Consider the following 24944-nt stretch of genomic DNA (forward strand, 5'->3'; position numbering starts at 1 on the left):
TTCAATGAAGACTGAAAATGCAACCCCGTGAAAAAAGAAAATCGTTCTCCAGTCGACTGCTGCTGCTGTCATTAAACATGGAGACCTGGCTTGTTTGTTATTGTTTGTTTGTTTGATTGATTGTTTTTGTGCATTGTTTTCCTTAACTGGTGAGTGTAGTAGGAGATGCGGACAAGCAATTTATAAATCAAGGAAACATTTGAGTGGAGTATTAATATCAAGAATTTTATCAGTAAACTAATCCCCACTGTAATATAATAATTGAATTTCTCTCAACAGAAATTGCTGCAGGGGTTGTTCTAAACTTTTCTATCCTCAAAGCACACATAACATAAGCAGGAAAATATATACGTTGTCTTATATTGCCAGTTTATTTTCTCACCACCCTGAATAAAAGCTATTTAGCAAGGAAATCCTACCTGGGGTGTACTTTTCCTTGCTCAGATTGTATGATTCTAAAAATAACTACCCAGTGTCAGATAAGGTGGATATATTTGACTAGACTCCATAGGTCTTAATCACTCAAAGGAGACCACTCCTTAAGGTGTTCTGGTCATTAATAATGTATTCTCAAATATATAAAAGGGAACTTGTATTTTAAATACAGTGGGAGATAAGGGGAAACTAGGCAGAACTGTTACAGCCTTGTCCAAACTTGATGGGACCTGTTAAGTAACCTTCCCAGTTCTGCAAGGCGGCTGGCATAAAACACAGTAATCTGGTCGCTGTTTGATTTGAGTCCCATCCTTACCAATGTATACATGGAGTAGATAATTTATATATATATATATATATATATATATATATATGGGAGATGGGTAGTGAATTTTTAAGATTTTCTATGCTGGCCACAATGACGAGAACTTATGTGTGCTTCACTGGCAAGTCGTAAGGCAAAATTCAGATTCTCTACAATTAAAAATTATGGGAGCAGATTAGAGGCATTAGTCATCCATGTTGCACCATGATTCAAGCAAACTTCAGAACAGTTCTCCTTCCTGCCCCTTTACAAGTCCACTGATTGGGGAGGTCCTCCTCCCCTTTCATCTGACTGTGGTTTATCATGTATGTTCAGGACTGGCTGCAAAGACTTCCTCTGTGGCCTAGCAGGACTGCTCCTCCCTTGGGGGGTGGGGAAGTCAAAGCAAGAGAAAAATCTTACTTGAGAAAATGCTTCCATAAAGTTGGCCATGTAGGCAAGTCTGTTGTGAATTTTCTTGATTACTGACTAATGTGGGTGTGCCTGTCAGCTAAGCAGGTTGTCCTGCGTGTTTTAAGAAAGCGGGTGGAGCCTGGCATGGCTGTAATCCTAGCACTCAAGGGAGGCAGAGGCAGTCAGATCTCTGTGCGTTTGAGATCAGCCTGTTCTACAAAGCAAGTCTAGGACAGCCAAGGTTATGCAGAGAAACCTTGTCTCCAAGAACAAAACAAAACAAAAATCTACAACAAAAAAAATTAGGTGTCTCAAGCGATGAGGAGCAAGCTAGAAACACCCTACCCCTCCAGGTACTCTCTCCATGTTCCTGCCCTGAATTTCCTCAGAGATGGACTGCGAACTTGAACTCTGAGATGAAGTGCAGCTCTTCCTCCCCAAGTTTTGTTTGGTCATGGTTTAGTAAAAGAAGCCATAATTAATTGGGTGGCTTTCCAATTATTTGGTTATAAGTACATGGTTATGGCTAGTGCTAAAAATCAATGGTAAATATTCTAGTGCATTTCTGTCGCAGATTCCCCAAATAAGGTTCATTTAAAGGTTTCTTTTGCCTTTCCTTTCTATAAATTGCTTCTAAACTTCTTGATAAATTATATTTCTTAACATAAAGTGCTTCTCTCTCTTCTTTCTCTCACTCTCTCACTCGATTCCTCACTCCTTCCTTCCCTTCTTCTCAACATTTCTCTCTGTCTCTCTCTGTCTCTGTGTATTTCTTTGTCTCCTTTTCCCTCTCTGGCCTCCTCTGCCTTTTTCTCTCCTCCCTTTCCTCCCTTCATCCCTCCATTTTTATTTCCATCTGCTAATTTATGCCTCCTCCGTGGCACATTAAGAAGTATCGTCACATAAATGTGCACAAAGTATGACCCAGACACAAAAAAGACCTTAATAATTCATCTGAATCAGTTGCACTGAATTAGGTAGATGCACAGAAAAGAGGGGATGAAATTTGTTTGCATTGATAGCAGAGGCCAAGAGAGCACCCTTTCTTTTGACTCTACAGCTATCACCAAGGACCGGGCGGGGGGGCATCAGTAGTTTTTCTGGACTGTTTTAGAAAAAAAAATATCCAGAGGAGCCACCCAGCAGTGCCTCACTCTAACGTGCCAGCAGTTGGCACCGAGGAAGTTATTCGGGCAACCTGCAGGCCATGTGCTATGTTTGTCTTTTTGCCTAAGGCATTTGCCAATTATGTGTGCTATAAGTGTATGCAGATCTCTCTTCCATAGGCAAAAGCCAAAGACTTGAGGGATGTTTTTCTATTCCTTGGTTTATTAAAGAGAATGAAGAATTCTGTGTGGAATGAAAGCAATATTTTAAAAGCAAAATCTAAGAAAAACCAAAATAATCTAATTATAGGATTGGCGGCTTTTAAAGATGTGGTTCTTACTTCTACAAAGCATTATATTTTGGGGTGTTTTCTAATTGCACTTTGTAAAACTCAGACTCTTCCTGTGGAAAATGGTAATAATGCTACCCATTACTTGGTACATTTGTATATGTTAAAGTGTGTGTTGGTCAACGAGTATAAAGTAACTGACTGAGACATAGTGGGTATTTAATGATGTCTTTTTCATAGTGAGGAATTAATTCATGAGCTGCACAATGGGAACATTGGTGAAAACGAACAAACTGGTAGAGAATAGAAAGAAAGACAAAGCACGCATCCAGGGAAATCACAACAATGACAAGCATTTGCCTTGCTCCCATGAAATGAAGGTCTTACAGAGAGCATCTTTTGTACTGTTAGGATGTCACGATTCAGACAACCTGTTCCAGAGAATCCCTCCCCAAAGGATGAACTAGGATATCTGTTTATCTGAGACTAAGGGATAAAAAGACACTGTAAAAACTGACTAGAACACTGAGTGACAGATTTTGTAGTCCAAGAGGCCATTTCATCTCTTGGATCTCATGTCACTCCACCATAATGGTGCCATGAAAGCAGTGGCATTTCTTCATTCCACTTGCTCACTTCTTCCCATCTTGTCTAAGACATTTTATCTGCATATGGAGTTTTCTTCTCTCTCTGACACATGGAGTTTAAAGTGAAGGGCACAAAGATTTATGCTGATAGACGGGAGCATTCACATATCTTTTAGGGAATAGCATCCTCACAATTGAAGCATTGAGGGAGGCACATTAGAAATGGCATGGCAGAACCACGCAGGTGCGGGTAAAAACACAAAGTTCTCAAGCCTTTAGGCTGTTATCTATTCTGTTATTATTCCAATACAAAAGGAATATTTGGTGCGCTACCAGAATACTCCACTCCTACTGTCTGAGGTTTTATAGGGCTTGGGATGTATATATGTATGTATGTATGTGTGTGTGTGTGTGTGAGAGAGAGAGAGAGAGAGAGAGAGAGAGAGAGAGAGACAGAGACAGAGAGACATTGAAAATGACTATACAAAAGGAAAATTGGGATATTTTACCCAGAAACTGTCTTTGTATTATAATTCATTGCACGCTGATAAAATAGCAAGTGCTATTTGACTTTTCTGCTTCCATTAGCTTAGTTTTGGACTGTACCTTAGTTCGATCCCCTAATTTTTTTTTTAGGCATAGGAATAAAATTTAAAAACCACTGATGTGCTTTTAATGTTGAACTAGATTTTAATGTTACACTTGGAAGCTATATTTATCTTAATATCAGAGGAATGTACTTAGAGGCAGCACACATTCTTTGACCAATTTCTTTTTCTCCTGGGTAGAAATTATAGTAACGTAAAAAGCACATGGGAATCTAATGCTTTCTTTTGAAGAAAAGTGTTTTTGAGATTAGGGAACTGGTCTAGGAAAGTGGACAATTTAACATTTCAGGCCTCTGATAAACTATTTCCAAACTCTCTTGTTCTTTGTGTTACCTCTCTCAATGCCAAACTGCATGATTCTATGATAGAGTTTTCCTCATAAATCTACTTTAGAAGACTAGTTTCTTCACTGTGGGGAGATGAAATTTCAAGCAAGTAAAAGAATTGACAAGTTAATTTAAATAACTTCAGAGACACCGTGCATTTTACTTTTCAGTTTAAAAACATCATCAGAAGACTTGCAGTAAATAAAAAACAAAACAATCAGCATCCATTGCCATTGGGAACTTAAAAAATGCTGAATCCTTTAAGAAGGTCTAGCTCTGGTTAAACAATTGGGTACAGATCTTCGGGAGATGTAGTAGCTCATTAATTCTTTTTTAAACTTATTTCCAGAGCAATTAAATACACACACACACACACACAAAAAAAAAATTGGTATGTATCCAGGCAAATTGGTATGTATCTGTAATCCTAAAATGCTGAAGCAGGAGGATCAATAGTTCAAGGTAAGGTTTTGCTATACAGAGAGGCACTCTTTCCAAACAAACAAACAAACAAACAAACAAACAAACAAACAGCATAAGAGAATGCAGCATAATAGCCCTTGAATTCTAACACATTCTTAGCATGCACAGGCCCTCGTTTTCATCTCCAGCATCTTAAACACACAAACAAATTGTTTGCGATATTTTTATGTAACAGCACACAGCATTTCATGTTTAAAATGGAATAAAACTGTGTTTGCTGCCACCAAGAAGTGATGAATAGCTTTTGTCCTAAAGATTAGAATGTTCTTAACAGAGTTTTCTCTGTTTTACCTTGTTGAGAGGGGAGAATGATGGAAAGTAATGTTAGGTTACATGGCAAGATGGAGCACCTCCTCACATTCACAGGCTTCTCAGAAACCTAAGTCACTTCCAAGAACTCATTAGTGAGGTGCAGGCCCAAGGCACGTATGTCCAGGATATTTAGATCTGCACTTTTACTCCTGATTTGGTGGCTTGACTCTTCCTTGCATTATCTCTCCCCTGCATCCCTCTTAATTTCAGTAACTGCACCATCATTTTAATTGGTTCTATGTTCTCTTCCTTTACTGATGGGCTCTCATGCGGCTTCTGTTGCTACTTCGCATCTTTCTACATGGCCTAGCAATTCCCTCAGCTGTCTCAAGACTCCAAGGGCAAAGAGAGCTATGAAGCTGCTCTTAGGAATGTCTTGTGAGGACCAGAGATGCTGCCTCTTTCCCAAGAACTAGAATATGGAGTGTCTGCTCCCATGCACGGCCCATGATACAAAGCCCTACCATCTTTTATCATTTTAGAGTGTGTTTGTTTCCATGCACAGTAGCCTCTATAAATCAGTTTGAACAAAATAAATTATAATAAACTTTGAGTTCTTTTTCATGAAAATGATTAAAATGAGGGATGAACTATAATTTTATTACTAGGTTGAATGGATTGGTTCCTAGGAATTTCCTATCAACTTGGAATTTTCTAGCTTTGAAATGCAGCTTTTGTTACTTGCTTTTCTTTTGACTGTGACTAAACGCCAGAGAAGAAGCCACTGACAGAAAGAGGGCTTTATTTGGACTTACAATTACAGGGGATATGTTTTCATGTGACAGAAGGGGTGTGGTGGCAGGGGCCTGAGGTTCAGGTTGTATCCATGGTCAGAAAGCAGAAAGCAGACAGGAGGAGAGCTAACAAAGCTCAAGGCTCTCCTGTAGTGACCCACTTTCTCCAGCAACCTCCACTCCCTAAAGATGATACAGTTTATTAAACACTTCCTCAATACAGGGACCAAATATGCAAACACATGTGCCTATTTCGGCCATTTCCCATTCAAGCCACAACATGCTTATTTTTCTTCAGGTGAACATTTAATCTCCTCTCTAAGGTGCTAAGAGAAGGAAGCATATGAATCGTTTTTATGATTTCCTTGTTTTTTAATTGTTGAGTAGTATTCCATTGTGTAAATGAACCACAATTTCTGCATCCATTCCTAAGTTGAGGGACATCTGGGTTGTTTCCAGATTCTTGCTATTATAAATAAAACTGCTATGAACATGGGTGAGCAAATGTCCTTGTATACTTAAGCATATTTTGGATATATGCCTAGGAGTGGTATAGCTGGATCTTGAGGTAGCACTATTCCTAATTGTCTGTGAAAGTGACAAATTCATTTCCAAAGTGGTTGTACAAGTTTATATTCCCACCAGCATGGAGGAGTGTTCCCCTTTCTCCACATCTTCTCCAGCATATGTTGTCACTTGAGTTTTTATGGCAAATTGTGGGAACTAGAAAAGATCATCCTGAGTGATATATTCCAGAAGCAGAAAGACACACATGGTATATACTCACTTACAAATGGATATTAGACATATAATATAGGATAAACATACTAAAATCTGTGTACCTAAAGAAGGTAAGCAAGAAGTAGGACCCTGGGTAAGATGATCAATCCTCATTCAGAAAGGCAAACGGGATAGACCTTGGAAGATGGAGAAAACAGGAAACAGGACAGGAACCTACCACAGGGTTTCTGAAAGACTTTATGCAGCAGGGAATTGAAGCAGATGCTGAGACTCATAGCCAAACTTTGGGCAGAGTGCAGGGAGTCTTATGAAAGAAGGGAGAGATGAAATACCTGGAGGGGACAGGAGCTCCACAAGGAGAGCAACAGAACCAAAAAAATCTGGGCCCAGGGGTCTTTTCTGAGACTGATACTCCAACCAGTGACCATTTATGGAGTAACCTAGAACCCCTGCTCAGATGTAGCCCATGGCAGCTCAGGGTCCAAGTGTGTTGATTAGTAAGGGGAACAGGGGCTGTCTCTGACATGAACTCAGGGGCTGGCTCTTTGATCACCTCCCCCTGAGTGGGGAGCAGCCTTATCAGGCTACAGAGGAAGACAGTGCATCCTGATAAGACCTGATAGGCTAGGATTAGATGGAAGGGGAGGAGGACCTCCACTATCAGTGGACTGGGAAACGGGCATGGGAGGAGAAGAGGGAAGGGGGCTGGGATTGGGACGGTGTGAGGGAGGGAACTACAACTGGGATACAAAATGAATAAATTGTAATAAATTAAAAAAATTTTAAAAAAGGAAAAAGAATCACTTTTTAAAATATGGAAGTATTGATTCTTTAACATTATATAGTCTAATATATATACTAATATACATATATATATATTAGAAATATTAAGTATAGCGTGTGCTTCCTAACACTTTTCCACTTTTTCTTGGTGTTCCCTAAAGAAAAAAAAAAAAAAAAAAGAGGATCGTGCATCTTCAATAACATGTGTAGACCTTTTCAAATCCATAAATGTAGCGATAGTCACTGTAGTGGTCGTTTTAAAAATTCTACTTTATTTGGGGTGTTCAGCCTCTGCCTCCCTTCCACCAATTCCTCAACCTTAAGTAGGAAAGAGAACAATAGTGGGGAGAGGGAGCCCAGACCCCTTTACTTCTCCTGGTTAGGGTCAAGGGGCTCTTTTCGAGTTCTATACCAGTCTCTCTCAACCGCAGATGCAGCTAGCCATCTGCTCTGTGGCGCTGCACCCCGAAGTGTTTCTCTCCGTCTGTCTGCTTCAAACCTCCACACCTTCTCTGGTCTCTAGTCTCTCCAAACTGTTACATGTTACACGCCAACACCGAACACCACACAGAATGCCACACCTTTTCCTTGTCGGCTCTCGCATTTACTCTAGACCATGACCCTTTCCATGCTGCAAGTAGAAAGCTGGCAAAGATCACACCCCACACGTGATAATTAACAGGTGTGAACAAACGATCATCCAACTAAAATCACACACTTGGGATTAAAACAAAAGCATATTTACATAACATACAAAGAAACCAAAACTTCCATTACAATAAATGCTACATGTGAATTCCTGTATTATCATAATAAGGTTCCACATTGCCCTCCTGGGGACCAAAGAGGGAGGCTTCTTCAAGAGCTTCACTATCAAGGTTTCCATTTCCTACCTGAGAACCTGCCTCTTCCTCAAGACCTACCATGACGGATATATGCTCTCCCAAAAAGTAGTGTTCCATCTCCTGGCCTCATGAAGAAATATGTCAGGCTTTGTTAGTTTATTTCTTTAGTCTTTTTGGAAAGAAACTCAGGACAGGTCCGTGTGACTTAGCAACCCATTGCCTTTCATTTATGCAAATATTTATTAGCCTACTTTAGATCCGCAGAATAGAAACGTAGTGCATATACCCATTTTAAAGATTGGAAAGTGAAGCACGGACACAGACAGAGTAAGTGTGTTGTTTGTTTTTTGTGTTGTTTTGTTTTTGCTTTTAGTAGCTATTTGGCAATGCAAGCGGTAGCCTAAAATCTTTTATTCCAAGCCCAGAGTGTATTTAAATACACATCTGAGGACACTAATTTGGTATTTGTAAAGAAATTGAAGCTTAAAAGTGGAAGGTAGAATGGGATGCTGGCAGGAGTCCACTTTATATAGTTCTAAGAATGCCTCACCTGTCAGGATCAAACATATTTTACCATGAGCAAAGTATTTAATGATATGGTTATATTCTCAGAATAAGTAATTTCTTTTTTCCATCACTGCTCCTATTAAGCCACAAAAGGCTGCGCGTACTATAGGTTTACAAAAGAGGCACTTAAAAGAACAAACGTGTCAAATTTTCCCTGTTGGAAGCAAAGGCTCTGTAACAGTAAACTCAAGAACTGTTCAGTAACACACAGCCTCTCAAAGAAGAGAGCCCAGTTAGACAGTGTATTTTCTGGAGCGCGATTAGATATGGTGTAAATTTCCCTGGTGATGGTAACAATAGAAAGACCAGGGTTAGTCTGTTAAATGCGATGTGAGTGAAAACCAGGCAGTTCCAAGTGGCTGCTGGCATAGTTTGAGGTGTCCTGCCAGCATTCAAACCCACAGGGTCATTTGGCAGTCAGGTGTCATTAGTCAACTCTCTCCCACTTTCCCTCTTCCCATCTGTTTTCGTCTAGCCTATTTGTGTAAATTACCTCTCACTATGCAGCAGGGCTCAGCCTCCTCATGTATTTTCCTCCTTCTCCTTTGTCCTTTCCATCCCCGACTGCTCGTTTAGACTTATACCAATCATTTGACCCAAAATTTAACATAAGAGGCAAGATAATGGCAGCAATTAATATTACTACCATTAGGAAGCATCCCTTATGACTATGGTTAAGAGACCACTAAGGACTGTATAATAAATGTCAAAGATATGGCTTGCCAGTGGACATTTCAGATCATGATGATTATCATCAGAGGCCGAAATGTAATGATGCCCTTTAAGAGGATGTCAAGCTTATGAAATTCTGTATGGATTGTCTGCAAAATTAATAGGAAAATGAGATGTTTAAAGAAATTGCTGTTCCTAGTGTAAAAACAGTGATGCTTTTTAGAGAGAAAAAAGGTTAAAAATCCCTTTCTATTGAATTTGCCCAATTAATTACTAGCATATGGAATGTCCCCATCTCTATTATTTCTTGGAATTAAATCAAACTGGAAACATATCTGTGAATCCATCACAGTACTACAAGACAAAACAAAAGACCCACCCTGCGTTACATAATCAGTGTGAGTGTTGTATTGAAAAAAAAAAAAAAAGAGGGCCAAATATAATTGCTTTTTTAAAGCCCCTGATAGCAGTTTTTTTTTTCTTATTTATGAAATGTATTTAAAATGTTAAGACTATTTGCAAAGGTACAAGTGAGAATAAATCATAGAACACTCTCCTGCAGGTATGTTTCCTGCAACAACAAATAATTAATCAGGATGTAGTCAGCATCATAACAATGTAGAATAAATATTTAAATTCAGTTTGTATAGAATCACAGAGAAGGTAGTAATCTAATCAAGAACTTTCCTTTATGAAATACTAACATAAAGATACTCGGCCATATTTGTTCCATTTGTGAAGTATAGACTTTATGGTACCCATGATCTAAGACTTTTAGTCCATAGTTTTCAAACCACTGTTAATTTTTTATAGAGAGATGAATTCAATTGAAAAGGCATAGTAATGCATTGCTAATAATTAAACTCAACCTTTCGTTTTATTTTAAGGTAGTTTAAAAGTTGTTTGTTTTAACAGTCAGTCACTATAATTTTTTTTTCTGAAATGAGTGTAGAAAGTAGGCTTACTTATATTCTAATATTGCCATGATAAGTGGCCTACCATTTATGCTCATGCAGAAGACTGTGTATTTATTCCTCTTCTGTCAATGCACACATCTATATTTAATTAAGAAACTCATTTTATTTACCAAGTTTTCTATTTTAAAACTCAGCCTGAAAATAATATATAGATCAGTTTATCTGTGTCTTTAGGGACATAAAGTTTGAGGGAAAGTATGTTTGTGTAGTGATTAAATATGTGTGCAGTCACTTGACAGTGGTTGAGGTATATAAGATTTGGCATCATATAACAAACAGAATGAAAGGAAGAGAGGAGCAGTAAGGTCTATAGAAGATACTCTTGTTGCTGTTATTTAAATAGCCACTATTTTACGTGGTATTTGTAACATACATATGTTCCTTCTCCTTCTTTTCCTGTTTCTCTTCTTCTCTTCATCCTCCTTCTTTGTTCCCCTACTTCTTATTGTCTTCTTCCTCTATTTTCTCTTTTATATTCCTTTAAAAATGTGAAATCAAGTTTAGCCTGCAAGCTGTACAAAAGCAAGCACTCAGTCAGTTCAAGCTGCTGACACACCGACAATCTCTTTAACCAATGAGTAGAAGAGATTTCTCCTCTTATTCCTTCTTTTTATTACAGATGTTCTCTATGGAAGTATGGAAAGACTAAAAGTATTCTTGAAATATGTTTTCCAGTCGTAAAGCAAATTTCAGTGGACATATCTCATACTGTTCAAAATATCACCTTCTGATAAAATCTGGAAAAACAAACAAATATTATACAATAAAAGCAAAGTCATTTATTTTTAATATTTAGTATAGATGTCACAACCCCCCAAAAATGTATTTTTGAAGACCAATGCATGCCTTTCAATGTTGCAGGGCTAGCCTCTAATTCTTTTCTAGAGATAATCCAAGTGAACGTTTCTATAGAAAAACAGAAGAACGGGTGTGAGCTGAGCCAGATGATTCTTAGACTACCTCTTCTTCTCAAAGAAAAGGCATGGCTAATAGCTGGATGTTGTATGAAAAGCATTTCCAGTTTCTTCTTGGGATGAGATTGTATGTATAAAAGGCCAACAAGCAAGCAAGTTTTTTCTTCACTGAGGTGACGAGGTTCTGTGGTTGAGTGTTTTTGTATTTGTAGTTCAGCGAAGCCAATTAGAAAGTGAAAAATAATTAAAAATATAAAAATGTTTCCATAGAAATTCCATTTCACTTCATGGGACAATGAGAAATGCAAATACCAATACATGCAAATGTGCTCCCTTTACTCTTCCTGTTCACTAGCACTGTTTTAATTCACATTCAGCTCTTCTAGTTACATGGCTTTATGGCTTCTAGATGCAATGAGCTCTTTGTCTACATCCTACAGTTACTGTCTCCTAAAGAAGGGAGTCACGGGGACTCTTTAGTTTAATTCCCAAGACAGTTTAGACTATTGTCCGGAAGCTCTTCAGGATCTGCACAGTAGTACCAGTAACTTCAGGACCCATCTACTTCAGGATGGAAATTCTTTGTTACCCATGCCAGGGGAGGCTGTTAGGGGAGGGCTCCTGTTAATCCTGAATAGTCCTATGTCCGTTTGATCTACAGCTTTAAGTAGAAAAGAGAAATTGCACAGACAATTTTCTGTATTAGCTCGGTATATCCAGCCAACCAGTTCACGTACCTGATGCTCTGTGTTGCAGATATCGGTAGTAAGAGTGCAGTTAGAAGCAGAGAAGCTTTAATTCTGAGTGGAATGGATAATAACTGCAAAATACGCTACTTTGACCCCATCTTTTCCCAAGCCCTTACTTATTTTGCAGAAATTTCACATTTGCTGAACTTAAATGTTTATTGTGGGGATTAGGGGGAGAGATGATTCAGCAGTTAGGAGATCTTCTTGTCTATCAGAGGAGCTGAACCTGATTCCTAGTACCCACATTTGGCAGCTCCCAACCATCTCTAGCTGTAGTTTCAAAGGATCTGATACCCTTTTATGGCCTCCAAAATCACCTACACACATTTGATGCACACACACACACACACACACACACATAATTTTTTTTAAAAAAGAAATATTTTTAGAAGCGTACCTAAATTTATGGATTAGCATATGAAAAGGGGAAATCATGTAAAATAATTCAACCTGGCACTTCCTTTTGCCAAACTTAAATGAATGAGTATTCACAAAGGTGAAAGATCATGTAGTCAGATTAGGATAGGAGACATACATACTCTGCTTATTTAGATTTTCAATTGAAATTGTAAAAGTATTGTTATATTAGACAGAAGTTAATACATTGCTCCAAAGTTGTTCTTGTAGCTATTATTTTAGTTAGGATTTTAGGTTGGGGCTAATTTTGAAATCTCCTGTATTGTTCTTCACATGACATCATATTAAAATTTGTGTGTAAGTTATTTTTGCTGAATGATCATGGCTTTCAAGTGTATTTGCATATGATGAATATTCACTTTTCTCATTTCCATCACAAGGGTCACATATGAGCCCTTTCTTCAATTTATGCTTCCTGTTGTGAGATATTCTCCTTGCCTTGAAGAATATTGTAATGAATACAAACACACTGCAAAGCAGTGTTAGAAACCCATTTATTTTGATATTATTTAATTAAATTGCTACAGGTAAATTATACAGCCTAAGCCAGACAAGTATTAAGGAAGGTGACATTACTTTTTTAAGGCTAACAATTTTAGCTAATAAATTTCAATTACATAAAACCAATGAAATATTTGTGTAAGAAAGAAAAATATTTCATTAAATGTGAGAGTGGGTTTCTATATTTGATAGTTTAAATTGTAGAGTGCTCTTCCACAGAATAGGTCGTCATTTACCTCAAAGATATTTTTCACAGACCAATTGAATTAGCTTGGCTTTTAAAACTCACTAATTCTAACCAGGCATGGTGGCCCACACCTGTAATCCAAATAGTTGGTAAGCTGAGCAGGATGAGCACAAGTTTGAGGCTACCCTGGGCTACATAGCAAGACTTTGTCTCTGGGGAAAAAAAATGAAGAAAGGAAAAGGAGGTGGAAAATGAGATGATGTAAGGAAAAGCAGGGAGGAGGAAGAAGGAAGGAAGAAATAAAAGAAGGAAGGAATGGAACAATTAAGAGTAGAAGAGGAAAGAGGAAGAAAGGAAAAGAATTAAATTCTACTCAGTGAAGTAACTGAAAACAGAGAAATTAAAGGGTTGTTTCCCAATTTACAAATCTCTATTTCTAGTACCAAGACGGGAATTTGGATAAAGGGAAAACAATATTGACCTTTAAAGAAGTCAGGAGCATGGGGCTGGAGAGATGGCTCAGTGGTTAAGAACACTGCTTGCTCTTCCAAAGGACCCGGGTTCAATGCCCAGTACCCACATGGCAGCTCACAACTGTCTGTAACTCCAATTCCAAGTGTCTGAAACCCTCACACCAATGCACATAAAAGTAAGATAAGAAAAAAAAACAGTCAGGAGCAGTCTTGAACAAAGACTAAACTCTTAGGATGATGATGATGATAATGTGAACTGGCCAAGCTTAAATTCATTAGAAAATGAGTAATTTAGCAATAAATTACGATTAGTAACAGTAATATACAGTTCCTATTTTAAAATGTAAACATGACAAAGACATCATGAAATTTCTTCAGTAATTGTGACCAGAGCTTGTATTATGATATCAGGTACTTCAAACAGAGGATACAGTTGACCAAACTCCGCACCATTGCTTAGGGAGGTGAGACAAATACATACAAATATATACAGGCCAAGCAGCGTTTCTCTCAACTCCCCCTTCATCCTTATTCATCTGCTTGCACCGAGTGATACGAATTCAATGAGAAACTCAACAACTGATGTTGCCTCCATGTAAAATAAAGAGTAGTTAGTATTATTGGGCAAGTATCAAGTATCAGACATTTTGTGGCCTGTTTAATTTTGTGTTGGTCCTGCATATTAGGAAGTACTGTGGAACTTAATTTATAGATGTGGGAAACCGAGACAGCTAGAAGTTACGTAATTTCTTCACAGACCTCATGTCTTTGGTCCTCGGTAAACAGTAGAGACTGAAAGCAGCTATAATCATATTTACTTTCATAGTATCTGCAATCATAGATTAATTTATTTGTGAAAGCAAATAATCAGATTAGTGCAAGACTACCCCACCAAAAATAAAATAAACCCTGCAGTGAAAGCCAGGTGTAAGATCTCATAGAAAACTGTTCAGAGAAGTTGGATTTGAAAACGCTCCCTGAAAATAAAAGGAAGCTGTCATCTCACCTCTCTGGGTGATTATCAACAGAGGAGGCATCAAAAATCAAATCCACCTCTTCTATTTAGTATCATTATTTGAGCTGGTGGAAATGGCAAATGATTTTCTGCATTTTAAAAGTGCAAACAGCTTGCAAATGTCTCTGTAATGTATATCTTGCGTTTTATGTAATGTGTATAAGCACAGTTCTCTACTTTCTTATAATTAATACAGACTTAGTGATTTGCTAGACAGGAAATAATATACATGGCAGAGACTGAGTGCTCTTCTTTTAGGTCAAACGTCCTTATGCTTTTCAAAGACCAGACACGGAGGACACAGAGAATTTTCCGATAATGAAAAACACTCACTCCATAACCATCTATCTCATTCACTTTCTCTTTATAGATGTGACATCACAGAATGTTAAATTTCAAAAATACCAGAAATTTTTCAGAAAAAGAAATCTAGCATTACTACTAGTCACCAGTGTTCAGAACTGGTTGATTATATGATATTCAGTGTGGGTTTACTTTATTTACTGCAGAGCTACCAGTTCTTGAGGCCACAATAAGATCTGTCCTCCTAAGAAGAGGATAGTCCCTTTATAACTCTGACTAGAGCTTGGAAAATCCTCATTTTCCCCTTATTAAGGTTCTTTTCCTCTTAGTAGATTTGCTAAGTAATTAAGAGCAAATAAAGTCATAATGTGCCCCAAAAGAGATCCCAAGAGCAAAGAGTAAAAATTATTATGTTTTCTACAGATACAGCTATATGCTTATGGAAATATTAAAATATTTTTCATGCTAGTTAGTAAGCAGTCATTGTCTCCAAAGGCCTAGATATCCTCACACTGCCATGCTCTAGCTGACTGGTTCCTCCATTGGGGGACTCCATAATCCACCAGTTAAAGGGAAATATATGACATAGCAGAGGTAGCAAGGGCCCCAGCCTCCGATTGTTCTTTGCTCTGCCTTACAGTATTGCCCTAATATAACAGGACAGAAATCAACTTGTAACACAATTGTCTGCAAGACAAACTAAAAATCTAACAGCCCTAGGGCATTTATAGTCAAGATATCCACCTTGAATTCATTGTCCTTTCTTTCTTTCTTTCTTTCTTTCTTTCTTTCTTTCTTTCTTTCTTTCTTTCTTTCTATTTTCAGTCTAATATACCATATAATATAATTCATATTTTCTTATGTTGAATTCATATATTCAACAAATATCACCTCTCCACCAAGACATGCAAGCAAGAAGGTTAGAATAACTCATGAACTTTCACCTCATGCTGTAGTTGGGAAATTTGAAAGCTGCCACTTTTCCTCTGCAGCGCTTTGATTTCAGAATTTGATTCCAGAATTCCTTGTTCCAGAAATTGTACGACAGAAGTCAGGTTTGCTTCCCAGACCTTGTACTCTTTAATAAATCATCTATATGATGAAGAATAGACTTCCAAAATATCCTTCAGCATCTCCTCTCTCAGTTCTCTGGAGATCTACCCTTTGCCCAAACTTCCACATTTTAGGTCTTCAGAAATTAATCTTTACTGAAGGTATTTATGTCTGCATCAAAAATTTGCCTGGAATCACCCTAGAGTTGTGTTCTTATGTAGATGGGACTTGTGATTTAAATCTTTAAATCTTGTTCTGTGCGCATTTCCTTCTCCCCAACAACCACTAACATAACTCTTTCTCTCTGTCTCCCTTCCCCTCCTTCTATCTCCATGTATGTGTGTGGTTGTGGCTCTAACTCATGCCTTCTCATGTTTTACACAAACACTGTACCACTTGACTACATCTCTAGCTCACTTAAACATATTTCTATCAAAGCTCCTATGAGTATTTTACTGCGCCGTTTGTTACAGCTCTTCTTTTTTCACTAAGATGGATGGAGATAAGCATGGAATATATTTTTTTATGTCTTCATCCTTCTGAGCACAATTGAGAACACTTGAGATAATGTATAAATGAGGAACAGAGGGTGAATGGATGACAATATTAACCAGTAGGAATGGTGATGAGTAGTTTTTCAACTTGACACAAAACTCAACAACTGGGAATAAGAAATCTCCATTGAGGATTTCCTCCATCAGATTGTCTAGTAGTTAAGTCTAAGAGGCATGTCCTTGATTAATGATTGATGTAGGAGCACCTAGCTCACTAAGATCTGATACCACCCTTGGGCAGGTGGTCATAGGAGTTATAAGGAAGCAAGATGAGCAACTCTTGGGCAGCAAGTCGGTAGGAAGCATCACTTCTCCATGATCTCTGCTTCAGTTCCTTCCTTAAGTTTCCTTTGAGTTCTAACCCTGATTTCCTCAATGATGGACTACTACCCTGGAAGTGTATGATGAAATAAAACCTTTCCTCTACATTTTGCTTTTAGCCAGTGTTTTTTTTTTATATTTTTTAAATTTAATTATTATTATTTATTACAATTTATTCAATTTGTATCCCACTGTGGCCCCCTCCCTCATCTACTCCCAATCCCACCCTCCCTTCTTCTTCTCCCCCTATTTCCCTCGGCTAGTCCACTGATAGGGGAGGTCCTCCTCCCCTTCTATCTAACCCTAGCCTATCAGATCTCATCAGGTCTGGTTGCATTGTCTTCCTCTGTGGCCTGACAAGGCTGTACCTCCCAGAGGAAGATGATCAGAAAGCCTGCCACTGAGTTCATGCCAGAAACAATCCCTGCTCCCTTTACTAGGGAACCCACTTGGAGACAGAGTCTATGGGCTACATCTGAGCAGATGTTTTAGTTCCTCCCCATCCATGGTCCTTGGTTGGGATATCAGTCTCTTCAGGGTCCCAGGGCCCAGTTTTTTTGGCTCTGTTGGTGTCCTTTTGGAATTAGCCAGTGTTTTTTTTTACCATAGCAATAGACCGCAAACTTGGACAGTGCTGCTAGTGTGTTACTGATTTATCCGGGAATTAGCAACTTGTTTAAACTTAACTCTTCTGAGTCTACTGAGAACATTTTTCTTGCCACATGCTCATGTGATGGCTAATCTTGGTTGTCAATTTAACAAGCTTGAGAAGACCAAACCTCAACTGAAGACTTTATTAAATTGCTTAAGGCTATGTCATCTAGTTATTTTCTTGATTTTTAATTGACATAGAAGACTTGGTCCACTGTGGTACTATCCTTTGGCAGGTGGTACTATCCTTTGGCAGGTGATCGGTGGGTGTATAAGAAAGGTAAGTGAGTGTGAGCTTGGGAGCAAGCCAGGAGGTAGTGTGACTCCATGGTTTCTGATTGATTCAGTCTTTGCTTATGCTCTTGACCTAACTTGAATGATAGAATGTGGTAAGGACTGCAGTTGAGACATGTGAGACAAATAATCTCATTCCTTCCCAAATTGTTTTTTGGGCATAGTGCTTATCACAGCAACAGAAAAGAAAGCTAGAACAGTTCATTAGCAAAACATTAAAAAAAATTAAGATGCCTAAAACATGAATCATTTTTTAATGATTGTAAAACTGTAAGTTTGGAATCAGACACATTACAAGCAAAACATACCATTCTCTTGACCATAATTTGAACCTTTTGAGGGTAACGAATCCCTAGCATCACTTTCCAAACAACCCTCATAGGTTGCACAAGCTGCCATTCTCAAATACAGTGGCTATTAACCCATTTCTTGCTTCAGCACACTGCCCCTGCTGCCCTCTTGTGTGATAACAAAGGATAGATGAGGACCATCTACCACTCTATCAAGTCTAAGGCTGTAGAGATGTCTTCCCTACGGTTTGAAAAGTTTTGATGAAAAGTATCTTCTTACATTCCTCCCCAGTCCTGTGATTAATGTTGAGAAACTTTACCAAAGAGAGTTCTCTTAGTCACTGTTAATTGACCTCAGGAATGGGCTCAGCCTCCGGTAAGTCACTAGAGATTTTTGATCTAGAGAAGGAAAGAGGCTAAATTAAAAGCATAAGGATCACAATTTACACCTAGTTCATATGAAAAAGGCAGACTTTAAACTTTGACCTTCTCTTCCAAGGAACAATGTTCTAAAAAAATATATATTTTTTTAGATTTCCTGAAAAGGAAATGTTGCTTAATGTCTAGGAGATTTTAAAGATGTAAATGAAAAAAAAAAAACCAAAACAAAACTAATGAGACTTCTGGAACTGTGTGGAAAAGAGGGAAAAAATTCTTTAGAATAGATATGGTGGAACTCTCAGCCTTAAAGAGGGTAAAAGTACAGGTTTGCTAGTTCCAGGCAAGCAGAAGCTACAGCGTGAGGTCTTCACTATCCACCAACAAATAATTGTTAAACATCCAGTTATATCACAAAATAAGTTTCATAATCATGAAACACAACTCTCTGCTAGCCATGCAATATTATGATTCTCAGTAGAAAATTTCAAATTATGTGGATAGTTCTAATATGTAAGGATATAAGAGACCATGTTTCATGATTTTCATTGTTGTTGTTAGTTTCAGTGCGTCAAAATGGGCCAGACATTTCTAGGCATAGTATTTATTTATACAGAATTTCTGCTTATTTCCTTGGGAAAGATCATTCTGGGTGAAATTATGAAGTGAAAAAAAAATTTAATTGTAAAGTTCTTTAGATCATCACATTTCTTGATTTTTTTTTTAAATTTCCATACAAGCACTCCCATCTCTTCACCACTGAGTATGCCCCAGACTGCTGAGTCACTCTTTAACAAAACATGTGAGGCTAATCCTCTTCCCAGAAGTCTTCCATCTCATGGGGAGCTGTTAATTTTGCAAGTTTTCTTTCTAAACATTTGCTTTTAAGGAAAACATTCATAGGCTGAGCTCCTCTCACCTCCCTGTAAAAATTTTGCAAGTTTGTTAATTATCAGGTAGCCAGCAAAGGTCAGGGCTCCTCACCAGAATAGCCCAATCAGTTATTTACTCCCATTAGCCCACTTCCTTGTTTGTTTCTTCTGCACACACACACACACACACACACACACACACACACACACACACACTGTCAAGGTTCCTAGCTAGAAGAGCAAATGCATAATAAAGCAGCATAACTTTTGACTTTGGCGAGCCAGTATTTTTTGAAATATCGTGAAAGTCAGCTCACCAACCAGAGGCGATCCATTCTGCCTGACTGAGAATACTGTCTAAGGCTTCACTGTGACCCAGAAACAAAAGCCTGACCTCATCATGAAAACTTATTTCTAGTCAATGATTAATTTCTACTCGACTTCCTTTATTTAAGCATATTTTCCAAACTTGTAAGGTAACTATGGCAATGGACACCTAGAAGGGGAAAAGATCTTTGTTATTAATTTCTACATGCAGAGACAGGTCAGGTGCTCGGTTGTGTTATTATGCAAATCTCGAAACATGGCAGTACATAACCTGCTGGGAATGTTCTTTCCAGGAACAAAGTGCTTTTTCAAAGAACTTTCTCTGAGGTTAACTGTTTTTGTTCAAATTTAAAGGCATGGTTCTTTTTGAAAATATATATTTGCTGAATAATAAATAGGTCACATTTAATTGATTAGAGGAAATGTATTATTTTGGGGGTAGTTTCAAAAATTTTAATTTAGATTGTTCACTTGTAAACAGTCACAGTGATATCTGATATAATTGCAGGAAGGGTGGAACAAGGTAGAAGTCAGCATGAGGGATGGAAGAAAAGAAAACAAACTTTATGAATGGAATTGGTGACATTTAGTTTATATACTCTGTTTCTCAGACCTGTGCATAAAATATAAGACAAACGGTTTTTCACTGTTTCTTGTGTTTCTGAACCACTACAGCTAGCTGAAGTTCAGAAAAAATTGTTCTCAGTTTTTCCAAAGAATACCCTTAAATTTTACGTTTAACTTGGGTAATATGTTTCATCATAAAAAATAATGACTTGAGTAGTAGTAGTTTTTTTTTATCAAACTAATTTTGGCATTTATGAAGGTTCCTTATGTCTAACCAATTGTTTTGAGTGCCCTGAGACATCCTGTGTCTCTATAATTTATTTCAAAAGCTTGGGGCTGAGATCTTTTGTGCCACGGATGTTTTACATTCTGCCTTTCGAATGACACCGTTTTAAAGGATTATGGTTCCATGAGCTAGTAATCAACTAACCAGTTTCTCACAAAACAATGGCATGGGAGGGAAAATGACTTCTGAATAGTTTAGTTTCAGAGTTACCATGGAAACCAGATACATTTGCTTTATTAACATAATCTTTTCCTTCTTCTTTAGTCCCTTTACTTTCAGGAAAGGAGTCTTCTTTGATATGATCACAATTAAACAATGGATTCTGAAATTGAACTGGCATTTATAGACGTTGGTAACAATGTAAAACAATTTTGCTTATCTGAAAAGCATTCTGCTTTAAAAGAAATTTATAGATAGCTTTTCAAGGCTTGTCATTTCCTATTAGGGCTGATATGACTCCAGTTTGGCTTTCTCAGGGTATAACATCACAGGAATTTTCCATTACATTATTCCCTTTCAGTAATACTTGGTCCATTTTCGTTTCTGTGTCAGTTCTTAGAGTATCAGTGTTGCTTTTGTGTAACTTTTCTATGTGTATTTATCCAAGAACAGGCACAAATCATGCTGTAGAGCACAATTGTAATGACTTGAAATGCTCACATTGCTCTAGGATCACATCACCTCTAGTGTTCCTAACTTTTTGTAAGCTCTTACTATATGAGAAACACAATGGTAGACAGTGCTGAAGGCACAAAAAGAGTTGTGTGTATTCCTGACACTTAAGGTATTTTATTGCTTTGTTTAAATTACAGTGTATTCCCCTTGGCATAGCTCTCAGGAGGCTGTTGTAATCTAATAATGCATTGATTTCATAATTTGTAACTTATCAAGTAGTCTAGTGAGAATATTGGTCTTTCTGCATCTTTAAAGATTAACTTTAATTTTTAAGGTGGTGTATGTTCATGTGTATATATGTATGTGTGCCTGTGTGTGTTTGTGAGAGAGAGAGACAGAGAGGAGAGATAAAGAGAGCACATGCGAGAGAGACAGAGAAAATAGATGTCTGTGTAATGCAGATGAGATTCTCAGATCTGCTTGAGCTAGTTATAGGTGGTTCAGAGCTGCTTAATTTGTGTACTAGGAATTGATTTCAGAGCTTCTTCAAGAGCAATCAAGTCTTTTACCCTTGGCCCATCTCTTCAGCCTCCCCCCAACTCTGTTTATTTTTGTTGTTGTTTCTATCCTGTGATGCTTTAGCATTAGGGTTTAAATTTTAAGCTACATATTTTATGTATTTTATGCTCAAAATTAAAATTGTTCTTAAATATTGCCTCAAGATATGAATGACTGCAACATTACATAAAATATAAAAAGGAAAATAAATTTGATTATAATTTTCTTTTTAAGTATGGGATATTATTATTAGCATTTTGGACTTTGGAAATTTCTCTTAGAAAATGATTAATGACTAAAACAAAGGATATGTTTCGAAAACTACTACAAAATTGAACTGATAAGGTAAATAGAAAGCTACATCCACCTGGGGTGGGAGGGGGATGCAGCCTTGTCAGTCCACAGAGGAAGATAATGCAACCAGTCTTCATGAGACCTGATAGGCTAGGGTCAGAGGGAAGGGGAGGAGGACCTCCCCTATCGGTGGACTAGAAGAGGGCCATTGGTGGAGAAGAAGGAGGGATGGTGTAATTGGGAGGAAATGTGGGAGGGGACCACATCCGGGACACAAATAGAATAAATTATAATAAATAATAATAATTTTTAAAAAAGAAAAAAAAAGTCAGAGCTTTGTTTTTCTATATGAAGTTGAGAATTGTTCCTTCAAGATCAGTAAAGAACTGTGTTGGCATTTAGATGGGATTACATTGAATCTGTAGGCTGCTTTTGGTAAATGGCCATTTTGACTATGTTGATCTTACTAATCCTCGAGCTTGGGAGATTTTCCATCTCCTGATTTTTCTTCAATTTCAGAGACTTGAAGTTTTTTTTCTCACACAAGTCTTTTACTTGCTTGGTTAGGGTTACACCAAGATACTTTATGGAGCTGTCCGCTGAAAGACTCCACACAGCAGGGGACTGAAGCAGAAGCTAAGAGTCACAGCCAAATTTTGGGCAAAGTGCAGGGAGTCACAGGAAAGATTGGGGGAATAGAAAGACCTGGAGGGAACAGGAGCTCTGTAGGAATACCAATACAGTCAACACAACTGGGCCCAGGGAAAACTGCAGAGACTCAGGCACTAACCAGAGACCATGCATGAAGAGGATCTAGACCCCCTGCTCAGATAGAGCCTATAAGCAGCTCAGTCTCCATGTGGGTTCCCTATTTGGGAAAGCAGGGACCATCTCTGACATGGACTCTGTTGTTAGCTCTTTGATCATGTCCTCCTAGTGCAACAGGGGTCTTTCCAGGCCACAGAGGAAGAGGATGCAGGCAGTCCTAATGAGACTTGATGAGCTGAGGCCAGATGGTAGGGGAGGAGGTCTCCCCCTTTCTGAGGAAGGTGTGACCTGGGAGGGAGGGAGCTACAATTGGAATGTAAAGTGAATAAATTATAAAATATAAATTAAAAATATAAATTAAATTTTTTTTAAAAATCAGGGCTTTTCAGAAATGCTAATTAAAACATTTCCAGTTTGAATGTTACAGGATATGTGAAAGCTATCCATATCTATTTATGTTATATAACAATTAGATTGAAAATATGGAGCTAGAGTTCATTTCTCTTTCACGTTTTAGTATAAATCATTTATGAAGCCAAAACCAAACAATACCGTGCCTTTTTGTATAGTCAACAATTAGGTTACTGTGACAGAATACTTGATAAAAAATACTTGATAATCAAAAAAAAGGGGGGGGGAGGGAGTTAATATGACCTGGAGAGGACAGGAGTACCACAAGGACCAAATAGATCTGGACATAGGGGTCTTTTATGAGACTGTTTCTCCAAACAAAGACCATGTATGGATGCAACCTAGAACCTCTGCTCAGATGTAGCCCTTGGTAGCTCAGTATCCAAGTGGGTACCCTAATAAGGAGAACAGGGACTGTTTCTGACATGAACTCAATGGCTGGCTCTTTGACCTCTCCCCCACCCCTCGAGGGAGGAGCAGCCCTGCTGGCCACAGAGGAGGACTTTGCAGCCAGTCCTGAAGACACCTGATAAACCAATATCAGATGAAAGGGGAGGAGGTCCTCCCCAATCAGTGGACTTGGAAAGGGGCAGGGAGGAGATAAGGGAAGAAGGGTGGGATTGGGAGGGAAAGAGGGAGCGGGATACAACTGGGATACAAAGTTAACAAACTGTAACTAATATTAAAAAAAAATAAAAATTAAAAAAAAACTTGATAAAAATCAACTCTAAAGGAGAAAAAGGTATGTGTGGACTCATAATTTCAGAGGTTCTTGTCCTTAGTCATCTGGTGCTATTGCTTTGCAGCTGGGGCAAACACTGAAATATAGAAGATGTATTCGTAGATGTGCCATCGTAGGTTTCCCTAGTCTTCGCGACCACCTCACACGTGGTGTTTCCCAGTATCCATGAAATTCCAATTGTGTAAGGACATTAGAAGGTACAGTATGTACATATGGAGGCTCTTAATTTTCATGTTATGAAGCAAGATGTGAGTGCCGTAGAAAGCTCATCTTAGTGGAGGTTTCCACTGCTTCCATGGAAATGCATCCGTAAAGCAGTAAAATGCTTTGTTCTACAGTCTGATTAATTAGATGTGCTTATAACTAATAATGATGTTATAGTCTGATAGGATTTAGAGAGTCATTTTTATTTATGTATTTATTTTATTTTTTGTAATTTATTCACTTTACATCCCTATTGTAGCCCGCTTCCTTGTCTCCATCCAGTTCTACCCTCCCATCCTCTTCCCCCCTCTTTCCCTCATCCTCTACCATCTGACTCCATCCTATTAAGTCTCATTAGGACTGCCTGCATCCTCTTCCTCTGTGGCCTGGCAAGGGCTCCCACCAGGGGGAAGGATCAAAGAGCTGGCAACAGAGTCCATATCAGAGACAGCTCTTGCTCCCCTTACTAGGGAACCCACATGGACACTGAGCTGCCTATAGGCTACATCTGAGCGGGGGGTCTAGATCCTCTCTATGCATGGTCCTTGGTTGGTGCATCAATCTCTGCAGGAACTCCTGGGCTGAGATTTGTTGGTTCTGTTGGTCTTCTTATGGAACTCCTGTCTTCTCCAGGTCCTTCTATTCCTCTATTATTTCCTATGACTCGCTGCACTCTGCCCAAAGTTGGGCTGTGAGTCTTAACATCTGCTTTGATCCCTTGCTAAGTGAAGACTGTCAGAGGACATTCCAATCCTGTTCCCTCTCTTCACCCTGCTCCAGTGCCTATTCTGTTTGCCCTTCTGAATGAGAATAAAGCATCCTCCTTAGGGTCCTCATTGTTATATAGCTTCTTTAGGTGTGTGGATTATAGTATGGTTATCCTGTTTTATAGACTAATATCCCCTCATAAGTGAGTTTATTAATGGATGGAACTTGAAAAGATCATCCTGAGTGAGCTAACCCAGAAAAAAAACATGTCTGGAGAACCATTGTTTAAATAACAGATAACTTTGAGA

The 24944-nt window shown here is 38.3% G+C and overlaps 1 protein-coding gene across 3 annotated transcripts in view; it reads left to right on the plus strand.

Moving 5' to 3' along the window:
- Erbb4 (erb-b2 receptor tyrosine kinase 4) overlaps positions 1–24944 on the plus strand; it is a 1095063-nt gene that overhangs the window by 940549 nt on the left and 129570 nt on the right. The window lies entirely within an intron of this gene.

This window comes from Psammomys obesus, unplaced genomic scaffold (assembly GCF_907164565.1).
Source record: "Psammomys obesus unplaced genomic scaffold, mPsaObe1.curated_primary_1811, whole genome shotgun sequence".
Taxonomy (NCBI): domain Eukaryota; kingdom Metazoa; phylum Chordata; class Mammalia; order Rodentia; family Muridae; genus Psammomys; species Psammomys obesus.